This window comes from Anas acuta, chromosome 4 (assembly GCF_963932015.1).
Source record: "Anas acuta chromosome 4, bAnaAcu1.1, whole genome shotgun sequence".
Lineage (NCBI taxonomy): Eukaryota > Metazoa > Chordata > Aves > Anseriformes > Anatidae > Anas > Anas acuta.
In genome coordinates, this window is record NC_088982.1 from 59,460,004 (window position 1) to 59,486,305 (window position 26,302).

At 34.7% G+C, this 26,302-nt stretch overlaps 1 protein-coding gene across 5 annotated transcripts in view; it reads right to left on the reverse strand.

The window, feature by feature from the left end:
* Positions 1–26,302, reverse strand: part of TUSC3 (tumor suppressor candidate 3) — a 118,506-nt gene that overhangs the window by 75,248 nt on the left and 16,956 nt on the right. The gene's annotated exons all lie outside the window — the stretch shown is intronic.

Here is a 26,302-nt window from a genome sequence, read left to right on the forward strand (position 1 = left end):
GCACAGTTTAGTCTTGTATGTAGACAAGTAGATTGTAAGTATCTTAAAATAACTCAATCCGGTCTTAAAGAGAAAGGATGCACAAAATGAAATCAGACAGCTTCCTACCTACAGCAAAGGCATAGAGTAAGGCTGACTAAATAAGAGATATCAGTATGGCAATAATTTAACTTCCATTGAAAATGGGAAGCTTTAGATGATGCAACATTATGCTACGCATTCTGTTTCGTAAAAACATTAGTAAAATATTTAGTAAAGACATATTGTCAAACATTAAGATGAAAGAAAAATCTGTTACAAAGAAATAGATATAACATTTCTTTACACATATGCATATTTATGTTGAATTTATACATTAATATTTTGTATTTTGATACAGATTGCTCTGTTTTGTAAAACCTAGGCATATTCCATTCTAAGATCATGGTTTTAGTTTCTTTTAAGACTGAGATCACAATACTATCTGGGCTGAACTATGAGTGTATAAGAAAAAAAAAAAAACAGCACATATTTTGCTTGCATGCTTTTTTCTTTTCCATGAAAGTATTAAATTACATGAATGATCTAAAAGCAGACTATGACACACATTAGCAGATGGCCCTTACATCAAATACACTCATCTAACTATTCCTGTGAAAACCTATTTATACTTTTTTTTTCCAAGTGAGACTGATGTCATACACGCTCTGTAGAGAATTGTTAGTTTCTCAAAATCACCTACTTTGAGTGAGGCTGCACTGACAATGTAGGTGGATCGCTACACCTACAACATACCAGGACCAATGCAATCCATCTTGTTTTAAGTTCCTCACCCAAGGACACCGTGGAAGCTGCCTATATTGAGTAATAGCAGAGGGAAAAAAAACAGCAGAGAAAACTGGAATGATACACACAGAAGCTGAGTGCTGAGGGAGGATGGGTAGGACAGAAAAAAGAGACAGGCAGAAACAGAGAGAAAGTGAAGGCGGTACCAACCAAGAAAGAAACTAAGGTCAGAAGACTGGAAGGTGTGAGACCTGTGATAAGACAGGATGAGTTGGCGAAAGAGGAAACCAATGAGGATCTGGGAAAAGAGAACATGGCAACAGGCGAGACAACAAACACAAATACCGTGCAAGAACAACTGTCCAAGGAGAAAAGATGGCTTCCCTAGGATTTAATAAATAAATAAATAAAAATAAAATAAAATAAAATAAAAATAAAAATAAAATAAAATAAAATAAAATAAAAATAAAAATAAAAATAAAAATAAAAATAAAAATAAAATAAAATAAAATAAAATGAAGAATAACTTAATCTAGTAATATTCCAACAAATCAGTATGGCCATAATTAAGAGTCAAGATACATATATGAGGGAGGGAAGGACTAACTACAACAATAAAGGAAAATTACTCTCAGATCTTCCATCCTAAAGATGACCCTTGTAACTCCTAAGGCACAAACAGTAATCAGAAGTTTTAAGTCTAAAAGAAGCTTTGATCAGCATAAATCTTGAACAGTTTTGAGACAGCTACATTTATTTGTCCCGATAAAGATTTAAAGAAAAAAAATCTTTTAAATTTTCATTGCCATTACCATATTTTGGCTGAGCTCTATAATCACAAATCCAAAGGAGAAATTACAACTCTGTTTATCATGAAAATACCAATGAATCAATTAATACTAGAAGTTTTCTTCTGCTAATAGACTTACTAGTTTTTGGTAGTTTTGCTTCAATAAGATATTACAAAAGTTCTTTTTTTTTTAAAGAACAAAGAAAAGCAGAAAGCAGAATACATTAAAAAATACAGCCTACTCATTTGTATCCTCAGTTAGCCATATCTGGATTAAACATATTAATTTCAAAAGACACACTGGTTTTGTATTAGGTACACTAGTGCACAATGTGCAGTAAAGCAAGAACAAAAAGGATATGGAAAATATTTCCAAAAGTTGGAATAACTGAAGTAAAGGATAAACCAAGGAGAACTAAGATAACTTTTAAATTAGCACAGAAGAACATATAATGTGTTTCTTGGTAGAGAAAACCACACACTTTCCAGAATAGATCTTATTCAGAGAAAAGAAATACAAACCCATGAAGTAGCATTAAGGGTGCTATGGTAAAAGCACAATCTTAAAAAAAAAAAAAAAAAAAAAAAAAAAAAAAAAGGCGGCGGGGGGGAGAGAAAAAGACCGTTGTTTATTACTGCTATATCATATTATTTTTTTCTACCAAATCATCAATTATATTAAAAGAGACCTCCCCAGAGAAGCTCCATACAAAGTTGAATTTGGAAACCTGTGTTACCAATAAGCAATTGCCTCGTGGTGTGGTAGTGTGTTTTTTTTTTCCCCCTCCAGATTCAGCCATGTATATGGTCACCTACATGTAACCATGAAGGCTCTTGTACAGTACCACAAAGTTCACCACAATGTTCTCAACCATTTATGTCTTCTGTTCTGTTTTTTCTAAATGCCAGGTAGAAAGTCAGCAAAAAAGTTAACCAAATAAATTTATGGTACTAAGTAACCAACTTCATATTCTTGAAATACTAGCTTGGCAGGCAATTTATCACTTGCTTCCCTGGATTCTGGAAAATCTACATTTTTTTTAATATAAAAATACCATTGAATAAACAGTAGATAATCACATACATTACAAAAATTCTTCTATAAGCAAGATTACCTAATCTTAGATAACTGACTGCACTTAATTATTCAACCATTTAAAAAAAAAAAAAAAAAAATCACTTCTATTCCAGAAAGTCTGCTTTTGCAGAATAATGAATAGATCAGATCTTCTGGAGTTAGGTAGCTTCACTGTGATGTCTGTGCCATGTCCTATATTTTAAGTCTTTCTGGTTCACAGATACACTTCACAGATAGATGAGGTCTGATACTGGTCTGTCTTTTCTATCCTTTACACAATGAATACTGCTCATTTCATTTAAGAAGGAAAGAAATAAACCTAGTGTTAAATGAGTTTCCACTGTAGCTGTACATTTTACTTTGAAGTCGAGCACCAGCATTCAGGAAAGATGGCAGATTTCAACATTACAACTGTTTACAACTCTGAATCAAAAAAGGCACCGACTGTCAATACTGTTAGAAATTGAGCAGGCTATTAAAAGAGAAAAAAATGTATATTTTAAATGCTGAAGCTAGCAGACTGGACTTTGAGATTTCATAATCTAGAATGTATATTAGATATTTTTATAAGACAATTAACAGTTCTTAAAATAAGACTGCATAAAAACAAAGAGAAAAACAAAACAAAGATTGTTGACTACAAGTATGACTATAAACTGTATCTCCAGTCAAATTTTTTCTCCTGCATAAAAGATCAATGTTGAAAAACTAAGGGAAAAAAAGTTTGTCAGGTAATACCCAGGAAAGCATTGTTAAAAAAATTAACATGAAAATTAACATAACCCTAAATTATTCTTGCAACGTAAATTACTGAAACTAAAGATATCCTTCAGCATTTTTCTTTCACTGATTATCATCCAGCTATACGAGCTATACAGAAACTATCACCAAAGCGAATCACCTTTAGGATGCCAGATTTTTGCTGAAGTGTTACTGACCCACCTCTTTCCACTTGGAAAACTTGTCTGTTTGCCAGAATCCTCCATCTCTCCAAATCCTCCATATCTCCAAATAATAGAAAGTGGCTAAATCTGATACGCTAGGCAAAACGCTGCTTGCAATGACTGAGATACACGAATGATTGTTGCTTATGTCCAGAAAATCACAAACACCATCTCATTTTTGCCCTATGCTGCTAGTTTTCTGCTCCTTTCCAGTTCATAGAAGGCCCTGAATTTATTTAAACATTTATTTAAAGAGATCCTCTGAACATTCACTAGTTAATTTACCAGCTTTCTGCTGATAACTCAAAGGGGCTTTTGTTGTTGTTGAAATACAAGCATAAATCTCAGGAAGCAAAACTCCTCTTTTAAGAAAAAACTTGGAATGTTGTTGATGCAAACAGCTAGGTAAAACATTTAAATAAATTGGTGAAAAGGCAGCCATGTATCATTTATTTTCATTAGCCAATTCTCCAGTTAGAATAAAGGAAAATGCAAGATGTGTGTGTAAACAACACAAACATTAAGAATTGTAAAACACAACAGTAACACTGTTTACTGTTCCTACAGTGTTTTGTAACAAATGCAAATATACAGCACATTTTTTTTCAAAACTAAATAAACCATAAAAACATAACTGAGAAAATCAGAATCCAGGAATTTTCTGATGCAATAAAGAAAGCAGTTCAGGGATTGCTCCATGAAGAGATGACCTATGAAAATCATTTTTGTTGCTGGAGTAGGAGCAGAGCAATTAATGTTTTGGCCTCAATCCCGTTAAGCAGATGAGCAGTCCCTACTGAAGTCAGGTGCTCAGGAGAGCAATTCTAAATAATTCTGCTTTTGTTACTATGGCTAGCAAAGGATTTTTCCATGTGAAGTTACCCACATCACTGAATCAAGAACAAAGCAAAAGAATAAAGTTAAAGTTCATCTATTATAGATCTCGGTTTTCGGTGATGTGATGAAACAACTATGCCACCTGTCAGAACTGTAGGCAAACTGTGACAAGCTATGAAAAAGATGATGCTGGCAGGCCTGGCTTCTGGCATCTGCACCTGGTTAGAAGCCTTCCACAAAGCAATTCCCAGTTAGGGATTGCTTCCCAGTGATCCCCCTTATCTCCTCCTTGTTTCTTAAACCAGTAGAGCTTGGCATTTACAAGACTTCCTTTTTGTACTCTGCCACTAGCAACTCAAAACACAGCTTTATTTATCCATTCTCCAAAAACACAATGCCTACAAGACAAAGGATAAACAATCACCACCACCCTGTATACATGTTTCCCATCACTTGACTGCTAATCTTCCTTGACCAGATTTTGTAAATTTCTCTTGGCCCAAATAAAACCATGCATGGCTGGGGAAGAAAAAAAAAAGTTATATACACACACACACACATATATATAACACCACAACACACAACAGATTTTCCCAATTGCAGCTTGCCCTGGCTGCCCAATGAATGCGATACATTCTCAAGACAAACCTTTTATTTTTAAGAGAAAATTATATAGTCTTAAATCTTTTAATTCAGATCTGTTTATCTTGGCAATAGCTGATTTGGGAAATATGTATCACAGTAATATGGCAGGAGTATGGCAAAGGGTAATTTCTCCCTGATTCTCATAAGAGTTCCATCAGTGTCTTCGTCATTAAAATTTTGTTTGACTTTACATTACAGGAAATGTATTTGGAATTGAGTTTCTACTTTAAACAACTTTTGATTTACCTTGCCTTCAGTTAGAACATGACCACACAGCTAACTTACAACAGACAGACATTTAAAAAAGCAAAGTCCCAAAGATCCTACTAAATGCTTGTTTCCAAATTAGCTCCCATTCATTTGAAACTTACTGGGTCTACCAACCAGCCTCCTTCAGGTTTCAGAAGAGGGTTTAGGTATGAGAAAAGAGGATGCCCCTTGAATACAACTAGACTTGTGAACACAGAAAACCTTAACTCTGGAAAAGTAGGGCCAAGGTCTGTAAGAGGAGATTCCCATATTAAGAAAAAGTTCTCAAAATAGTTACTAAGAATTAGATGAAGACTCTACTAGTAAGACTGAGGAAACACTTATTAGCAAGCCGTGCCCCATTTCCTGATGAAAAATTCAAATTCAAACTAGTAGCTCAAATCTCACAGTTTCAGTAGTGCATCTTCCAAATTAATGGTTTTACACTAACATTGCTACAGGAGATTAACTATGTTTTTAAAGGATTTCTTAAATTACAACTTTGCCAATCAAAAAATTGAGGTAGCTTGATTGTCATGTTTCTTAAATGTATACCTTAGCAAAAAGAGCTAATGTAGACTGAAAGACTGCTTGAAGCATGAGTTTCTCTAACCATTTGTTATGATTTCTTTCTTTTCTGTAAGAGGCAAGTCTAAACTTGAGCTTATATGGCTTATGGACTTGAAGTTACTTTAAAAAAAAAATCTTTGATCTGACTATATCTTCACTCTTCTCTAGCACTTCCATGATCCCAGAAAACTATTAAAGCATATTTCAATTTTTGCAAAAAGTTAATTCCTCTTGGAAAAAAAAAAAAAAAAAAAAAGACCTGCAGCATCAATAGCTTTACATAAAATATTATTTATTGTTTTGAACTTGTCTATAAACAGGAATAGATATTGTGGGTCATGTCAAATTTACACTTCATTAAATGCAATTTCTTCATAAACAACACAAGAAAATAGCTCTAACAGAGACCTTTCGGATTAAAGGTACTTGATCTTCCATGACGGAAAATGCTTCTCTTCAACAGAAATTAGCACCGTTTACATCAAATTCTATACAATGCTTCTGATGCCTTCAATCTTCTATAGGTCATAAACTAATTCCTTTGTTGAGAATGTTTTTATCTGTACTAAAATGTTTTCTTCTCTTGTCCCCCTCTATCCTCTACAGCTTTCCTAGATCTTTCAAATCTAATTTTATTTTTGTGCCTTTTAAAAATAAATTCTGTTAATAGAAAGATTACTAACTAGTAATGTACAAAGAATTTTTTAAAGACAGTACTTTCTCTGAAAGGGAAAATTTTATTTACAAAAAAGCCATTGTCTAAAAATAATTGAGAAGCCATGTAAACTGGCACAGTATCACTGACTCAATATTATGCTCCACTGACCTGAAGTTGATATAGCTGTGACAGTTTAAACAGGATTTGCTTCTTGGACTTTCATCTTTTCATCATGATTTTTAAACAGATGCTTTAAGTTAGTTCTATACCCAATTCTTATTTCACAAAAGATGGAAAAGTCAACTGTCCTTTTAAGGTCCAGATAAGTAAGTCAACAGAACTAAAAGTACCAAGTTTCATTTTTTATTAATATTATTTTAGCCCACAAGATGCACTATTAACAATTAAAGAAAACTTTCATTGATTTCTTATTACACAGAGTTGTCAATTTCTGATCACTATACAAAAATAAAATTACATCAATACATATTTTTCACAGTAGAAAAAGCAGGTTCGAAATTAAACTACATAATGGTTTACATGGATCTATTTGATCCAGGGGATTTCAAAATGATCTTTAATTTCCATGGATCCATAATTGATTATTGCTTTCAAATTATAAGAAATTAAATTTTTAATAAATATTTTTCAGCACATTCATAATGTCATAATTTTTAATATATTTATAAAGTTCACCTAGTACAAAACTAAGTCTGTATAGTCAACAGGATTAATTACAGAGTAGGACTCTAGTGCTGAAAACAAGCACATATCCCTATTGTACTGTGTTAAACACTGCATTAATATCTCAGAGTTTATAGAAATAGGCCTAGATAACATGCCTTGTACAACATTAACAATAGACTTTTCCCCCTTTTTTTTCCCCACAGATCATAGAAGTAATTAAAAACATGAAAGGAAGTTGTGGGGAGCTAGGGACAGCCTTTTCTCACAGGTAACTATTGACTAGAGGGAATGGCCTGAAGTTGTGCCAGGGGAGGTTTAGGTTGGAAATGAGGAGACATTTTTTCTCAGAAAGAGCAGTCAAGCATTGGAACGGGTCGCCCAGGGAAATGGTGGAGTCAGTGTCCCTTGGGGGTGTTTAAGGAAAGGTTGGACATGGCACTTAGGGACATGGTTTAGTGGGTGATATTGGTGCTAGGGGGATGGTTGGACCAGATCATCTTGTAGATTTTTCCAACCTTAATGATTCTATGACAACAAATGTAAGGAGGATGAATTACAAATTAGAGAAAAGATACTAGAAGGAAAAAATCTGCTAAACCTCTAAGTATATTTTGCTTAGGTCACCTTTACACTGAAAAGATACTATTCCTGGGAAAATTAATATAGGACAACCAGGAAGATTCCAAGACTACATGTTATACAGGAATACTTAAGAAGTTCAATTTATTCTCACTGGAAAACATTTCAGGGTGACCTAGCAAAAATATTGCAAATGTTTTAAATTATAAGCTGGGAAAAAAGCCTTTGCAAAGTATTAAAATGATACAGAGTTTAAAAAAACTAACATTATTGAATAAGAAGCAAATCATAGAATATCCTGAATTGGAAAAAACCCACAATGATCACTGAGTCCAACTCCTGGCTCCACACAGGACCACTCAAAAATCAGACCATGTGTCTGAGAGCGTTGTCCAAACACTTCTTGAAGTCCAGCAGACTCTGTGCCATGACCACTTTCCTAGGGAGGCTGTTCCAGTGCTCAATCATCATTGCCGTGAAGAAACTTTTCCTAACATCCAGCCTGAACCTCTTCTGTCACAGATTCATGCCATTCCCTCAGGTCAAAATTGAAATATCTGTGCAGAGTTACAATTAGTAGGTTAAGCATCTTATAAATAACTATGCTTTTTTCAGTATTTAGAATCATAGACTCTTCAGATTTCTGATAACTGGATATGACCATACCTTTTTATTGGTAAACTTACGATTTTTAAGCAGATACTTTTAAATCAGTTCTATGCCCAGCTGTTATTTCACAAATAAAAACTTTGTTTGCCCAGGAACACACCTCACAGCTACAGATCATCAAGACATGCCGTGGCATTAATACACTCGTTCAGTCTGTCATTTCTGAATACTTTGAGTTTTAGCTAAGAGTGTATACTTAGCTAAGAAAGCCCTTTAAACTAGTTTCTAATAGTATTTCCATTCTGAGTTTCAGGAATTCTTCCACACATTCAAGACCTTTTATGAAGTTCAGTTTGCTGTAATACTTATCTCATAGCACTCGGCAGCCTGGCTGAATGTACAGTAGATAATTATGAAGTAACTACTGGAAGCTATTCAACAACTGTTACATAATATGCGTACCTCTCTTTCTAGAAATATCAACTTCTCCGATTCACTATTAACACTTTTTTTTTTTTTTTTTTAAAAAAAAAGGCAAAGTCTCAATAGTATAGAAACTAGATGCAAGCCATTTCTCTTTTCTTCCCCTCAATGATGATGGCAATAAGACACAGGTAAACCATTTCAGAAAATTAAGGTTGCTTTTCATTTGGTGAAATGTCTGCAGTATATCACCATTTGAAAGGAAACAACAACTGAAAAAGCAACAAGAGTTCAGGGTATTACTGGATGCTAAGACACACAAAAAAGAATTAGCTTGGACAACTCAGTCAAAACACTGTGAAGACAAAAGAAAATACATATGCCCATATGAGAATATGCCTTAAGACTCAGTCTTAGAGAACAGTATACATGTATATGAAGCGTAACTTACTTTCTTCTCTGAAAAATTAAAGAACTTAAATTGCAGCCAGATCTTTTCTATTTAGGAATACTAGAGACATTTTACAAAGCCATTCATAGCTGAGCTCTTTTCACTGTGGAATAGCCACATAGCAACTAGCCCCTCAAATCTGTGAAGTACTGTGCTACACAGTAATAAATCCAGATAATATAACCTCGCGTAAATGTTAAAAAGGGATTTTCTTCTTCATCAATTTTCTAAGTTATTTCGAACATCAGGTTAAAATGCAGATGCTGTAGGTTCTATTTTCGATCATTAGATGTACAGAAATGATCTTGAACAACTGATGCAACGATAACAAGTTTTACTTTAAAAAGAAGCTTATTATAAACAGCTAGCTATGGGAAAAGCACTAAGACTTTATAGCAAACTAGATTCTAACAGAAGAATGGTAAGGGACAGGAGCACATCCTATTAAAAAAAAGGATGCAAATTAATTTAACTTTAACAATCATTTAAAATTTTAAATGCCAAGTGAATACAATACATCAAAGATGTATCAAATGAATCAAAGATGCCTTGGTTTCATAAATGAGCGTAAACATACTAGAATAAAAAGGAATGAAAGGGCAGAAATGAAATTGTTGTAAGAACACTTAAGCACTGCTTAGTAATCAGAAATATAACTGCTTGAACAAGAAAACAATGACAGCTCAATCAAACATGCCGTAATAATGTTGACAGAATCCCCTTAAGAATAATGAATGTAAGATTTTATTTTTTTCCAATTGCTCCATCAAGAAGCATAACAGTACATTACCTTATTTTGTTATTCTATAACGGACAGTTAAAATGAGGGTATAGAATATTAAAGAACATAAAAGACATTTAGATGAGGCTAAGTGACCTTTAACTAAATCAATACATCCGCAGAGTTCTTACAAAGAAGTTATTCCACACAAGCACAGAAAGACCTCTTAAGTTGATCTAGAGGCCACAAAGTATCTGATTGAAAAACATTCTGGGTACAAGCACAATCTGGATACCTCACCTCCCCAGACTTAGAACAGAGAGAGGTAACAAGTTTTCCTTTTTGGTTTTACTGAAGAGTCTCAAGGACCTATTTTCTAGTGGCATGTTTACAATTACCATCTCCTCCCCCCCCAAAAAAAAAAAATAACATTACCTTGCTGATTAGCACACAGGAAAAGTACAACAGAGTTAAATCTCTCATCTGCTTCTTCACAACACACTGTGAATAGTAAGTGAATTAAAAGACTAATTGCAGAGCAAAGATGTGGTGATAAGCAATAAACAATTTCCATCTTGTGACAAGCACATTAGGCACTTTATGAAGTAGGATATCTAGCTATGCAAGAACTAGTCTATGTACAACATAAGTGTCAAAGCTATTAATCAAAAAATTGCAATCAACCTTGTTATCAATCTTTAGATTAGTATCATTACTAAAGACACTGAAACATTTTCTAAATACCTACCACAGATACCAAACTGAATTTCTTCCTTAAAATTCTAGATGCCAAAAACATCAAAAGAACATGAATGTTTCTCAATTTGAGTAGCGTCATAAATTATATAAGTCCAAATTGCACAGCTAGCATAACTAGTCAGGTACTGAGATCACTAAAATGGGAAAGCGTTAGAATATTGTTTACCAAAACACAATTTGACAAAAGCTTCAGTACATTGGCATATGACCAAATGGCTTATTTTTGGCTTTGGTGACTTTTTCATTCTCTAAGAAATTTAGTATTATGTATTTGGATTTTTGCCCATATCTTTTGTTACAGCACCACAATTATCCAAAGTTACTGCAAATTAGTTGAATTACTTTGAATATATTTGTAATATAATATTGTTTAGAGCCTGATTTCTAGGCAGATTCTAAAGCTTTCCTAGCAAGTTTGTCTAACTATAAATTGAATGCCATCTTATTTCCATTCTTCTACTATTGATAAGTAAGCAAAGATGTGACACAACCTCAGGCTCAGAAAACTTAGAAGCTACACACTTCTGTAAGAAAGAGGTTATATCTAATGAAATACATTCTATACATGTCTTCTTCTTACCATCTCTTTCTGAGCATTTCTACTGGCTGCTTGTTAGGGTAGAATACTACACTAGCCAGACTCCTGGTGTAAGCCCTGGGACAGTATCTGCTGCATTGGAAATTTCTATCCTGTCTGGTATTTCAAAAGCCAAAACAAGGTATTTTCAGTTTAGACTCCGCTTCTGCTAACCTGCAGTACAGATTTACATACACACGCCCATAACTGAACAGAAAATTTTAAGGGTATACTTTCTATTTCAAAGCTATTAATCTACTAACTTTAGTAATTCCTGTTGCTCTGCAGGTATTTTGAATATACTTTTAAACATGGATGACCTGGGAAGAAACTTCTTAACGAAGATGATGGCACATCACTTGGGAATTGAATCACTGCATAGACTTAAAGTCGTTAGTTTGCAATTAACTTATTTTTAGATAGTGCCATCTCCAAAATTATACACTTAAGTACCCGATAATACAGTATTCCCACAGTGTTGTTTTGGAAATAAGAACTGTGGTTATTAAAAGCAGAAATAAATGTCTTCTGTGAACTACTGTGATTTTATTTATATATATACACTTTTAAAGCCATTAGATGTTGGTACCCTAATTAATATATGCACTGTAACCATCATTTGCTTTTCAAATTTCAGAGAGAAAAAGATGCTTATGGTATAGAGGGTTTCACAACACATGAATAGTAAGTGCATCCTACCACACTGGGTTGTATGAACATTTGAAGACTTAACAAAAGACTACTAGTTCTGTGATAAATTAATAGAACTAATGAACCCAGTCCTATGTATTTGTGCCTTGAGCTTACATTCTGGTGTCTTGTAAGATACCAATATCAGTCACAGATTTTTCTTGCAATGGAAATACAACATCTTTTTGCTCAAGAATTCTCAGGTATTTATTAATGCTGGAGCTGAAATTGTCCAAGTATAAAGGCTTAAGAAAAGAAGAGATAGACATGCAGAGATTGTTTTGTTCTTGAAATCAAGGACAAAATTTGTTTTGTAACATGACTGCATGTCCAATTTGAATTTGTGTTTAAAGAGATGTGTAAGTTCTTACTAATATTATCTGTTCTCTTTATCTTCATGTTTTACCCATACTTACATACCCATAGGATTAAACACCTCCAGTGCTCCCATGGAAAGAAATAAATAATACTTACACAAGCAAACCTCCTCTCACTGCACAATAAATGATCGCTATTAAATCTGCTAAGTCTAGGAGTTATCAGGGCTAAAAATAACTGATCCCCTCAGCTCACCAAGACACTTGAAACTTTTTTTGTGAAAGAGTAAAATTCCTATTTCAAGACCTAAGAAAGTCAAACACCAAGCTTCAGTTCCAGTAGACTGACTCGGTAGACTGCTGGTTATTCTGCTTCTGAATTTGAGGAAAACACAAGAACCCTTGTGCTTCTGGAGTGCGGGTTGTTTAATGATAGAAAACTATAAGGGAAATAAAGTATTTTGCAGTTTGTTTTTAGTGGTGGAATTTAAGGATTTCATTGATTAAAAAATGGAAAAGTAAAAGTAGAGAAGAGGCATGGCCATGAAAGCTGTATGTGCCACAGACCTATCTTAGAAATTAGCCTTCAGAACAGTTAGAAGGATAATTTTGTGAAGCACTTTCACTGTTTTTTTTTTCTAGCTGTAGAACAGCCATTTCTGCCCCTGATTATCTGCAGGCACCCTGATCCACTCTCAAGTCCTGTAAGGATATAACAGAGGTTGTACCAGGCCACGCTAAACATCAGCCTAGTCCCCATCCAACTGCAGACACCTACAAAACACTGCAGGAACTGAGCACACATGTTATATATCCTACTACATATTCAGTATCTCAGGGACATGTGGAAATAGAAAATGTTATCTTTGTATTTAATATAACTCCACAAAGATAAACAATGAAAATTACTGAAGCCGAAGACTGTATTATCTTCAAAGAAAGCATCTATACATATAGAAATAAAATTTATGCAGCTTCTTGTCTCTTCTTGGTTAGCAGCTAAGCAAAAAGATACACTGCAGCTAACTCAACTTAGATTTAAATATTCTTCTTTTTAAATCTGCATTCTGTAAGGTCAGTATTAACACACTAGTTAACCACTCTACCTTCCAGCACCCATTCACCTTTCAATTCCCATCCATCAGTGTAGAAAAAAAAAGGCACCTCAAAAACCTTGTTTTATAAAACTAGGAATTCTCATGAACCTGCAAAAACAGCTTCCATGCAAAAGGTTTGCCTTTATGACTGAGCAGGCATAAAGCACTGCACTTCTCCCATATGATGCTACAGAAAAGCACTGTACCACCTTCCCCAACAAATGCTATGCCATTTGCCATGATAATGAAATAGCAAAGTTAGCCACACCAATAGCTCCAAAAAGTAAGTGAAAACACATCACTTTACAGTTATAACAGAACAGATGTTACTATTATTTTTATGATAGCACAAAGGTCCAAGCTGGAACACTCACACCTTCCTATTGGAAGGATAAACCATAAAACCTGAGGAAGCAACTGACTGCTGATAACCAGAGAGCACAATTCTGAGCTCTTCATTTACTAATTACAAACAAACCAATTACAAAGAGGACCTAAAAGGCAAGTTGCGTAACTAGTCAAAGACCAAGTGCGGGGAAAAAAAATTCAAGAACTTTCTCTAGTTTAGGGAACAGGAGGAGTCTAAGAGCTTTTGACAGATTAACAATAATTTCTATTGAGAGGAAGATCATAGAGTCCTAAAAGCAAATGTAAAATCAGAAATAAATACAAAGATAATCAATATGTTTAGCACAAAAATTGGTGAATATTCATTGACTATTCAAGTGCATCAACCAAATCACCTCAATACAAGGAAAAATGCCAGTCAGGAACATTCATTTCACATTGGTTACATACTTTTGAACATAATCAGTTAGGGAGATTTTCATCATAGGAAGCAGCTGAAACTTGTTATAGCATTAAAAATATGTCAAAGAAAAAGGAAAGATAACACTGACTAGCTCCTTCCAATTCTAACCTGGCACAATTTATATCCCATGATATTCAAGGGCATCAAGGTTTCACATTTCATGACCTGGATGCTAACGAATCTCTCTTCTACAAAATGAACTATGAAAAATTTCCTCCTCACTTGTAGTATAAGAGGGAAAATGAAAAAATGAGTAACAGTATTACGTATGTGCACATCCCTAAATAAAGTTTGCAAAATTTTCCATAATTTACAAATATATTACAAATATATATGTATATTTACTCTATACTTAAACAAAAGGTAACAACTGGGGGGGGGAGGGACCGCTTTGCTCTAACAAGCCTAGAGATGAAACAAATCTGAATTTAAGTCCTGTTGCTTAAGAAATTCACAACAGACACTTCAACTCCTTCCTACATTTTCACTGAACTAATACATCAGTGACCACAGGGAGGAGAAAAGCATTACAAAAAAATTAGATGCAATTACTGTCCTAATCCCAATAGACATAAAGACTAAGAACATACTTTATCTCCATTTGACAGAACCGTATCCTTTAACAAGAACACCACATGATTTGTTGTAAACTTTTAGGTCTGAATCACATTTAAAAATAAGCAAGAGAGGCATTATTTTCCAATTTACTATCCTGGTACATACTTATCTCCCACTCCAAGAATTTAGTTCAGCTGAACTGAATTTGCTCTGCAGAACAATATAGTTCCAAAAAGAAAAACATTTTTAAAATGCATAAAATGTATGTAGCAAACAATAAATATAAAAATTAAAATGCTGCATTATATATGCAGACTGAAACTGTAGAGTGTTAGTCATCTAAACAAAAATGATTAATGTAGAGTTTCTTTATACACACAATCTAGGTAACACTGACTAGACTGAAATCATCTGACTGCTCAGCTAAGACACCATTAGCTAGGCCCATTGGGTTTGGCCAAATATCCAGTAATGTAGCATTTTGTGGTACAAGGTAAGAAGAGACATTTAATATTTTTCTGAAAATACTTTTGCCAGAAATTATGCAAACAAATCGTTCAAACAACAAGCAAGTCCACATATTTGAATATCCCATAAAATACAACACATAGGGCAGGTGGGCTATACGGCTTTTTTTTGTTTTAACCAGCTCTTAAAAAAAAGTAATCTGTAGTGTGACTAAGTCACTTTGCATATACACAGCTCTGCCTTCAGGATAAATTATCAGGCTCTGTAATGCTAAAATAAATCTTCATATGTATACAAAAACAAACACCCTGTTTGAGTACATCATAATGTTTCCACTCAAAAAAAATACAGTTAACACAAGTGGTAAATTTACCTTTCTGCTACTTGTAAATGGCATTTAAACAGACTGTCAGGGGGAAGAAAAAGATGCGCATAAGGCAATCTTTAGACAATTAAAATTTTAAATTTCAACCAATATGAGAGCTTTCAGGAAAAGGTACATTTTCAAAACATTCCCACCAAAAGATACATATCAGAGGCAAGCCAATGCTTTTACAAAAGCTGAAAGTTGTGCTGGTGAGAGCCCAGCTCAATTGTAACAACCATTTCAAGCAAGCTCAATTACCTGTTATTACCTCACAGTCCATACTAGATTTAACAGGTGCTTTTTCTCTTTTCCGTTACACACAGACATGAAATTATCCCCCCTCTCCCATGGAAATGAATGAGAAGACAGACAAAAGGACTGTCTTTCAGCTTACTGCCAGCAGAGCTGGTTACTGGAATTTCCAATGGAGCACAGAGAACAGTCAAGAGTTCAGAAAGCCATGGGATTTATTTTTCTGGGAAGAGGAGATCCAGAAGATTTTCAGATGATATTCTGAAAATAACATGGAATCTATGATAATGGAGGAAGAAGAGAAGCAGATCAGGAAAACAGCCAAGAAACTGTAAGCACAAAGGATGTGAGCTTCTGCCATGCCCACAGTACATGGATGAACAGTATATTTAAATCTGTGCTATAAAGCTTAAAGAAACAAGAAGCTATGCTCAAGACCTTACACATCTCCCCAAAAATCCATGGCTGAATCCATGTATTCAACTCACTACTAAACACACCTTTCAAACTGTAGAACAATGCACTTTTTTTTTTTTAGTATTGCAATGATAAAGACTTTATAGACTTAGGTTGTTCAGAGCACAGGCTCTTTTTTTTTTTTTATGCTGATTATCACCAATAATAAGAACATTTAAATAATAATTCCTTGCACAAAATAGAGAGTTCTATAAAAACTTAGTCAAGGAGCAGAAAATAATTGCAGAAGGTGGTAACAGACGAGCACAGAACAAAGAGAGCTTTAGTCCTAACAATGTAGAAGCCATGAAAGAAGGAAGATGTAACAGATCTCCTCTGCTTGTTTACATGTGTCTGTGCACAAGATAAAGGGTATCAGTGAAAATAGAGGTGAATGTGATCTACTGTTGTTTCACCATATCTATTGTCTAATAATATTCTATGTTAAGGTTTTAGAAATATGACAGAAAAAGCAAAAGCATCTTTATGAGGGAAAGAACATGAGTTTTTACAATGTTTTAAAGAATAGGAGTCTTTAAATTTCTTTCTGAGATGCTGCTTCAATAGGAAGATATTAATAAAGTTTTGGATTTTTTTTATGAAGTTAAACAGATGGACAACAAAGACACTGCAGGATAATGAAGACTAGGAAGTTGGCAAAAAAAATCTGCTTGTGCACAGAACAGTAAAATGAAATATGTTCTGAAGCATTTGTTTACTACCAATAGTTGCAGAAGTAAATGGTATGTCATTTGTCACAAATACTGAAGGACCAGGGCTGGAATACAAACAGAAGGCAGATGGGGTAAGTAAAATGCTGTCATTTTTGTAAGTTTTCAGAGCAGGCATTGCTTTAATATTCATTAACTGTAGAGACCCTTTATTTCATCCCTGAAGCCCTAATTATTGTGAACCCACACTGTCATCTACATTTTTTGCAAGACTGCATCCTCTCCCTTTTTAGAAAACTTAATTAAATCTTTAATAAGCCAGTATAAATGTAAAGGATGTGGAACACAAAATATCACCTTATGCATATTTATTAAATTTCTGCAAACCCTAAAGCATTTCTCCCCAAATTAATGGTACGGAAAAAATTGATTTCAGTTTACCTGCCAAATTATTTCCTTTTAATAATTCCATCTGTTAGCTGTCATGACAGGGACCTTACTACTAAATACTGTCTGGATATAGTCTCCAGGACTTGGTATCATCCCCAAAGCTTACTATCAGGCTAAACCACAGCTGATCACTTCCTCAGGTAATTGATTAAAATAATGTTGTTCTAATCATTGTGTGAAATTAAGTGTGAAATCTACCCATCCTCACCAAGCGGATGGTTTTGTTTTCATCTTCTTGCTCAGGTGCTAGCGTGCTAAGTAGTCTGTAAGATCATCAAGGAAGTTAGCAATGACATTCAAGTGGTGTTACCACCACTCAGATATAAGAGCTCATGTTCAAACTTGTGATAGTATAATTGCAATTTCTAAAAGTACTTAATCCAGTACATTTCCTTCAGGTAATTTGTTAGACCTCTTTTGGCAAACAAAGATGGTAAGATAGATATCACAAATCAGTGAACTGAATACTCATGGTTGCATATATGCAAGCAATCTTGTCCCCAACAGCAAATGCTGCCTTCACACAATACTAGCATACCCGAGTTGTCCAGGGGACAAAGGAGGAAGGACGAGCAGAGATGACAATTTCTACATGTTTAAAAAAGAAAAATGGACAGCTACACTTTTTGGGGGGATAAATTATATTACTTAAAATATATTGATTCCAGCTGACACTTGTGATAAAAACATAAATGATTGATTAGACATCAGTGCACTGTTGATTTCCTAAAGTTGTAGAAAATTCAACAGCTATGAAAGCATGACTTGCATTATTCATCTGCTCCGACTGAGATCTACAAATGACATTTAGAATGTCAGCACTGTTAATTTCAGTGCTGAATACTCTGATAGAAACATTCAGCTAACATTCTAACAAACTATCCAACTGACTCTCAAATACCAGAAAGCCAATGATTAACAAGAGAGCAGTATATCTAGTTTGTCACTCTGCAATGCAGTTATGCTTTGTTGATACAAATATGTGGCATATGGAAAGAAGACACAGCATACAAAATGAACCGCAAAACAGAAATCAGGGAAATTGTGCTGGTGATGGGTAATTTTCATAGCTTAAGACAAGAAGCAGCATTACAAATCACTTAATCTAAACAACAAAAAGACAAAATAAATTAAATCCTCAGGTAAATTAAACTAAAGTTAATGAAGTATCTTACGTTACAAAATTTGCACCTGATCTCTCACTTTACCTAAGCTTCAGCTTTCAACTGTCAAACCAAACGATTTTTGATATATGAGACAGGCCTTACTAAACAGATATTTATTTTTTTTATATATATATATAGGTAAGTTTAGATTGTGGTCAAGGCCATCCTTAATGCTTAACTTTATTCAAGGATTGAATTCAAGCCTTTACCTTCCAGGCAGATCAACAAATATTTATTGCAATTCTTTCCTAAATACTTCTATGTTTGTCAAACAAACAAACTAACAAAAAAAATTTCCTCCCTATCACCACAGCATTCCAGGACCACCTTGTAGAATGACTCCAGACTTCATTCCTAGTCACATGCACTTATCAAGCAGGTGAGTTCAACATACAGAACTACTGTCTCCCTTAGGTTATTTCTGGTGGTTAAAAACTGTATCATGCATAAACCTATGTTTCTCTTTCCAAATGACTGATGGAAGATGATCTATACATTAGACTGTTTGAATGAGATAATTCAAGAATTATTTTTTTCCCCCTGTCACGTGATTAAGTTTTCTTACTTTTAGGTCCTTGAACCTCTAGTGCCTAACCGTCAGGGAGCCTATCATTGAACACAGCACCATCTCTTTTGGCAAGATTCAATTAAAATGCTTTTCAGAAATCTTACATATTTTCTTCTCTAATCATTAGGTATTCAAAAACAGTTCCCCAAAGGAACACCAATTCTGGAGTACAATACTACAGTATATGGTAACAAGACAATACAAGAGTCTTAATATCAGTATCCTTTGACTGAAAACCTAGTCATGCTTAGTGTTTCACAGTGAGAACACCTCCTCCTCACCTGTCATCTCTGTATGTTTAAGTTCTTGACAGCTTCACGATTTTAGCCAAGAAATGCCACAAACTAAGTTGGACCTTTGTACTATTCTTTGCTTCAGTCTGTTGTCATGATGTTTTACATAGGGAACAATGTTGTACGTTCTTTGCTTCAAACAGTATCTTTCCTCTGGAGGTGTAAGACCTAGTCTTTCCTTTCTCTTTATTGTAAGCTGTTGTCTTTAAAAATATAATTGAGAGTGCTACTTCTTCAAAATAATGAAAGTTCATTTCAGGTAAAACGGCAGGCTCAGAATTAAACTGTGATTTAAGAGCTAAGACAAGGTTCTTCCATTCAAAACATAAAACCTTATTTTGTGTTGTTGTTAGTATAAATTACTGATTATACGATCATGGTTAATTCAATTTTTCAAGAAAGACTGATTGCTAATTTATTTCAAAAGCAGTCACATTTTTTTACCGTGTTGATTTACTGGTTGTGATTTACATCACAAATTGATTCCAAATTCAAGGGACTGCCACTAAAAGTAAGATCTCATGCCCTCACACCAGCCATCCTCATCACCAGAAAACAAGTTGTCTCCAAAACCCACATGCTTTGGCATGTTATAAATGCAAGCAAAACAAACAGCATCATGCTGCTTGTTCAAGAAGGTGTGTTTTTCTCCTTCTATAAAGCTTCAGAACTGATAGCTAGAGGTTACGTGGTAACCACTAGAGACAACTGTAATCTCTTTACCAACTGAACATATTAAGCTTTATTTTTCCCTATATAGTTAAATCATTTCTATCAGACACTTCCTGTTTAATAGGCAACCACTACAAACTGTAAAGTACACAGCTGAGCACTTCACAGCTTCTGGACCAAAAAAAAAAAGCAACAAAAACCAGATCAGTCACAATTTTCCTATTTTTTTTTTCCTGGAAATGTCCAAGTAGAGCCAAGAATTTCCACATTTACATTTCTGGACTTTTCAGAACTACTATATACAACCAGGAATATCAGGTATACACATTGAGCATAGGCAGCTCCAATGCACTGTTCATATCTCTTTGGCCATCTCAGTAACAGAAAGCTGGAAGACTTTCCGCAGAAGACAGTAGAACTTTATCCATAAAAGGTCCAAATATCAGCCCAATTATCCTGAAAGAAATACTCCCTTCAGCAGGGAAATGAGCTCTCCTGAATCTTAAATAGAGAAGACAATGTTTTGGTACATTCTTAGCGCAACATTCCTGCAACAAAAGACACACAACAGCAGAATTTACATCTGATAACATACTCTTAATTTGCAATCCTCTCCGCATAATACGTTTAACCACAGACCTAGATTCTGTATGAGCTATATATCAAGTAAAGCATAGAAAGAAAGGTACAAGATCTAGGACTGTTGAATTAATCATGACAGTTCATTCCGCAGAGAGCTCCACTAGTGGAAAACATCAGACTCAAGAAAATCTGAGCTGAAAACAGTGGAAGGGTGGGAGACTACAGGTTAGTGATGCAGTAATACTTTTCCTGCTACTACTCCTCCCTGTGCATGAATTTGCAGACGTTGTTAGAGAAAGAATATTGGGACAAGGTGAACTCCACCTAAATGAGTTAAGTCATTCTTACCCACCTCATATGGAGATCTTAGATGATCTCAGGTTATAAAATAACGAATGCACTAGGTAGTTTTTCATGGGAGAAAAAAGATTTCTTCTGATTACCACAATATGGCATGCAGTTAGCTGCTCTGGAAAGAGATATCATCTGAACCATTTTCACTCAATATAACATGGCAACAGAACAAAAATCCTTCTGTGAGATCTTCTGTCAATAGATGGATAACATGAGAGGCAACGATTAGAGTTTAATGAGTGAGAATCATCCCTTTTATAGATTAGAGCAGAGAGTGATCATGACAAGCCCAGCATCCATTACCAGCCTTGTACATATCAGGGAACTGCAACGAGCAGAGAGGGAAAAAGAAAGGTATCCAACAGAGATCAGGTTTGTTTTGATAGCATTTCACACCATATCATTCCAGTTATTTTTCTTGTCCAAGTAAAGCAAAGCAGTAGAGCTTCTTGAGTTAATTCATACTGCCTGTTTTGAATTTTCAGAGAAATAAACTCAAGACCTCTGAGTTACAACAAACACCCCGTGAGTCAAAAACAAGCAATGTAATAAATCTCTTAAGATAAAAGGATATTGGTCACAGAGAAACAGAATCATGCTGAAACCAAGAACTTCATGTCATAATTACAAAAGACAGCTCCAGCAGAGCTAACAAAACCTTTTACCTTTCAGATTAACGATAAGTCAAGTATTTTAGCTCTAAAGACTAAAAATCCTTTATTATCTTACAGTTAGAAATGGTAATAACAGTTACTTCAAGGATTTATCCTTGCTCTTATTTTGCAGTGTTAGGAGAGCACAAGACAGTTAAGTATATGAAATCAATCAGATCAGCACTGGTACGAACTCTCTCAGAGAAAACCTGGATCAAACCAGACAGCATCTGGAAAGCAAATTCTGAGTATTTCTTTCTGGAGTGGAAGCCACAGGATAGTTTTCTAGATGATTTGATCAACTTAGAAATAAACAGATGTTATGGTTTTAGGGAAAGTTGACTCCTTAAAAGCCCATAAATAAATAATCCTTCAGTTTCTGTCTTCACTTACAAGGGATATGGACTTTGAAGAAGAAGTGATGTGAGGCAGAAACAAATAATCAAAATAATAAGCAATGCAACATTGAACAGTCAACTCAGCAATGAGGAGGAATTCAAAATAGTGACAGACATCTGCTGACAGAAACCAGTAGGAAGAATGATGATGTGAGCTGCTCTTTCTTGACTGCAGTAAACTGAACCTATTCTGGTCCTGACAGACAGGAGAAGTATTTGCATGCACCTCAACATTAATGTGCACATGGTCTTTGATTTTACGATAGATCACACAGAGTGAGATAGAGATAATTGCATTCATAAATAATTAAAAGAAGCCCTTGTTAGCTTTGTACACTTGTCTAGAGATACCGAGATACCATGATGTTATGGTTTAACCCAGCCAGCAGTTAAGCACCACACAGTCATTCGCTCAATCCTCCCCCTCTCTCGGAGGGGGGGGAGAATTAGAAAGAAATGAAAACCTATGGGTTGAGATAAAGACAGTTTATTAGATGATTAGATGCCATCAGATGGTATGGAATACCCCTTTGGCCAGTTTGCGTCAGCTGTCCTGGGTCTGTCCCCTCCTAGCTCCTGCTACAGGACAGAGCAAGAAGGTGAAAAGTCCTTGGCTTAGCGTAAGCACTGCTCTGCGACAATTAAAACATCAGTGTGTTACTCTTCTTATCCTAAATCCCAAACACAGCACCATGCCAGCTACTAGGAGAAAAATTAACTCTATCCTAGTCAAGACCAGGACACATGATTACAGACAAGCCTTTCCTCCTTACCCCAAACAAATCTAGAGGCATGGCACTCAGATTTTCGAGAAAGAAAAAAAAAAAAAAAAGGTCCAAACAAGAAATTTCTTCCAATACAGGTACATCAAAATATGACTTATCCTACTTTGTTATTTTCATTAGTTCTTAAAGTAGAGCTGAACATAACTATTATCTAAAAACAAGAGATATAACACATAGATAATGGGGTCATCTTTTTAAATCTATCTGTATGTACTAAGTAGTACATGGATCAAAAAAGGATCAAAATCCTTGGGAAAAATGTTGAAAAACACACAAATGATGAAACCACTGGCTACAAGGAAAAATACCTGGATAATCAAAAAAGTGTGTGACACTAAGCAATAGGTATGATAAATAAAAACGTACAAAGGAAAAACAAAGTATCAAAAAAGTTGTAGAAGCAATTGGAGATGCAACATGAAGAAACAGAATGGAAGAAAAATACTACATTCTAACATTAAAGGGAAGGGAAATGTAATATAATGCAGGAAGTGAACGGTGACAGTTTGAAATCTGACTTTGAACAGACCTAGAGAACAATTTTTTTGGCAGAAAATATATCAGTAGCTTTCCCCAAGGCAGCAACAAGCATTCCAAGATGAAGTTTGCTCTCAATATTGAGCAGGCATTATCAAAAGTCCATCACATACATGAATATTTAATTTCTGAGAAAGCAAAAAAGCTAAGATTTAACAGAACATTTAACAAGAATTAACAGAAAGAAGAATCAAGGAAGTGATCTAGACAAATGAAAGACAAATTAGAACACAGAAAGGAAATAAGTAGACATTTTGGTTAAGCAGAATAAGAATGCAGTCACAGGCAGCAAAAAACATAACTCCATGTGTGATGACTTGCAACTGTAGCAGGTGACTGTTTCATAAAAGCTCAGAGGCTCCTACAGACAAGCAGAATTCTATCTTTAAAAAAAAAAAAAAAGCAGGAAAAATATAACAAACAACTAACAGGGAAATTAAGAGTTATTCCTAGAAATGTTAAAAAACTGCAAAATCCCTATCAGAGGAAAAAAAATGAGGTTTTAAGAAACTGACCTACTATTATGCTGTTTCTTTATTTACAGGTTTTATAGACAAATATCCAACAAATAACATCCATACCAAAAACTGCTCCCCGAGAGAATTACATAGAAAGGGATAACAAAAACAAAGAAAGATAGCCAATGAAAACAGTCTGAATAATGAAAAGATAAATACTTTTCTGATCTAAAGCCATATAAAGCTAATGCTAGAAGCAACAGATATTACAGGATAACTGCATTCCCTACCACACCTGTGGGAAATAATTTATTTTGTATATATAAAGAAATTTCAAGGAGAAATGGTAAGTCAGGATGACTAACAGAACACAAAGAAGACTACAGGCCAAGACAGCAAATTTGTTAAAAGATCTAAATAGCATCCAAAGAACAAAGTAACCTCAACTTTGAAATGCCATTCTGTATCACAGAAACATATTTAATTCAGGCACCTTACATACTTCCTGTCCCAATTAAATCAAGATAATTTAGTTACCACAGGAATAATCTACTGATAGAACTACTCCTTAATTTGCTTTTTAAAAATAAGCATTCAAGAACTGAGGCCATGCAAGAGTGCACAGCAAGTAAAAAGTACCTCAGATAAAAAAGAAAATGTATACATTTTATTCTGGCTTCCTTGGGATTCTTCACTACAAAAACGTTGTTCTTTGCTCTCTGTTTTGTATGGTGCTATTAAAAATAAGGCAGACATTCTAGTCCTGTCAAACAAGTAGCATTATGTGGGCCATTGTTAAGCCATCCCTCTCTGGAACAGAAACCATCCCTTTCTGGAAGAGGGACAGACATGTTACTACTGAGCAATATTCTTAGTGGTCTAAATTTCCCCATTCCCATAAAATTCAAAAAAAAAAAAAAAAAAAAACACAACAGGAGAAACTCTGAAACTCTAAGTGAACTACTTGCCCTTTTTGAAATTTTTTAAGACAAGATGCTTAAGAAACTAAAACATTTATACAACAGCTTTAACAGGAGAAAAAGGTGACTAGACAGACTAAGTCAAGGAAAGGACAGGGACACATCAAGCATGAAAGAAGCTGAGCTAAAAGGTAAGGAAGAGATTGTAAACCGTTCATTTCCATTTTGGATCCATTCTGGAAGAGGTCTTTGTGAAAAATACTAGGTATAATCTAGCTGACAACACCTAAGACAGTGGACATTCTGGGAGATATCAAGCTGGGAAGACCATAAAGAATATTTCCTTTAATTTAGACAGTAGCTATCAGAAGCCAAAACTGAATAACACGTTTAATTTCCTTGAAGCATTTTGTTTTGTTTTAAAGCCTAAACCTTTATATTTAAGCATTTTGCACTCTAGTTTTGTCATTCACTATTAAGGAAACATTGAGGTGAGTATCTACTGCACCTATAACAATATCATCATATGCAAGACAATTAATTTACGATTAATTAATACAATAGTTACAGTAGTTAGGACATTGTTGGAATCTTGACTATTGGTTTGAAAAATCAAAGATGGTTATAGTTACTGGCCTTTTGTCTACTTATAGCTTGTTTAAGTGAAAAATATTTTAGATGTTCTTCTATACAAGAAATTGAAATTAATATGCTGACTAGACTGAAATTAAAAAAAAAAAATTCCCTGTATAGTATTTAAAGAGTATGTTCATTATGTGTTAAAATCCAATGCATAAGAGACTGTTTTAAGGATAAAAACAGTTTATAGTCCTCATAATGCTGCAACAATAGTTTGCACATCTTGCCATCAGTTTGTAAGTAAAATTGATGATTTTAATCCATATTGTTTTTTGCCCAGAGAAGTTCTGAATGCCCCATCCCTGGCAGCATTCAAGAATAGGTTGCATGGGGCTTTGGGCTACCTAGTCTAATGGGAGGTGTCCCTGCTTATGGCAGGGGGTTGGAACTGGATGGGCTTTAAGGTTGCTCCCAACCAAATCATCCTGTGAGCTTAGGATTTTTCAGGTTTGAATATCCATAGTCCAATATCCTTATCAGCTCAAACAGCTGAACCTGAAAGAAATAATCCTCCAATCTTAGTGCATGTGTTTTCTGAAGGGTCTTTGAAAATATTTAGAGTTTGGTCACCATTCTAATCGACAAAAAATTTAGGGGAGGAATTATTTCCACTATAGTGGTACACAACCTGGCTGCCGGTCTCTCAGCAAGAGCAGCTGCAAAACACACACAGAGCTAGCTGCTCAGCATGTATGCACAGCAGTACAAGAAAGAAATGCATAGAAGTAACTTTAAAAAAAAGCATTTGGAATCAGAAAATCTAATTAGAATGATATTGGAAATGCAAATGAAAATAAA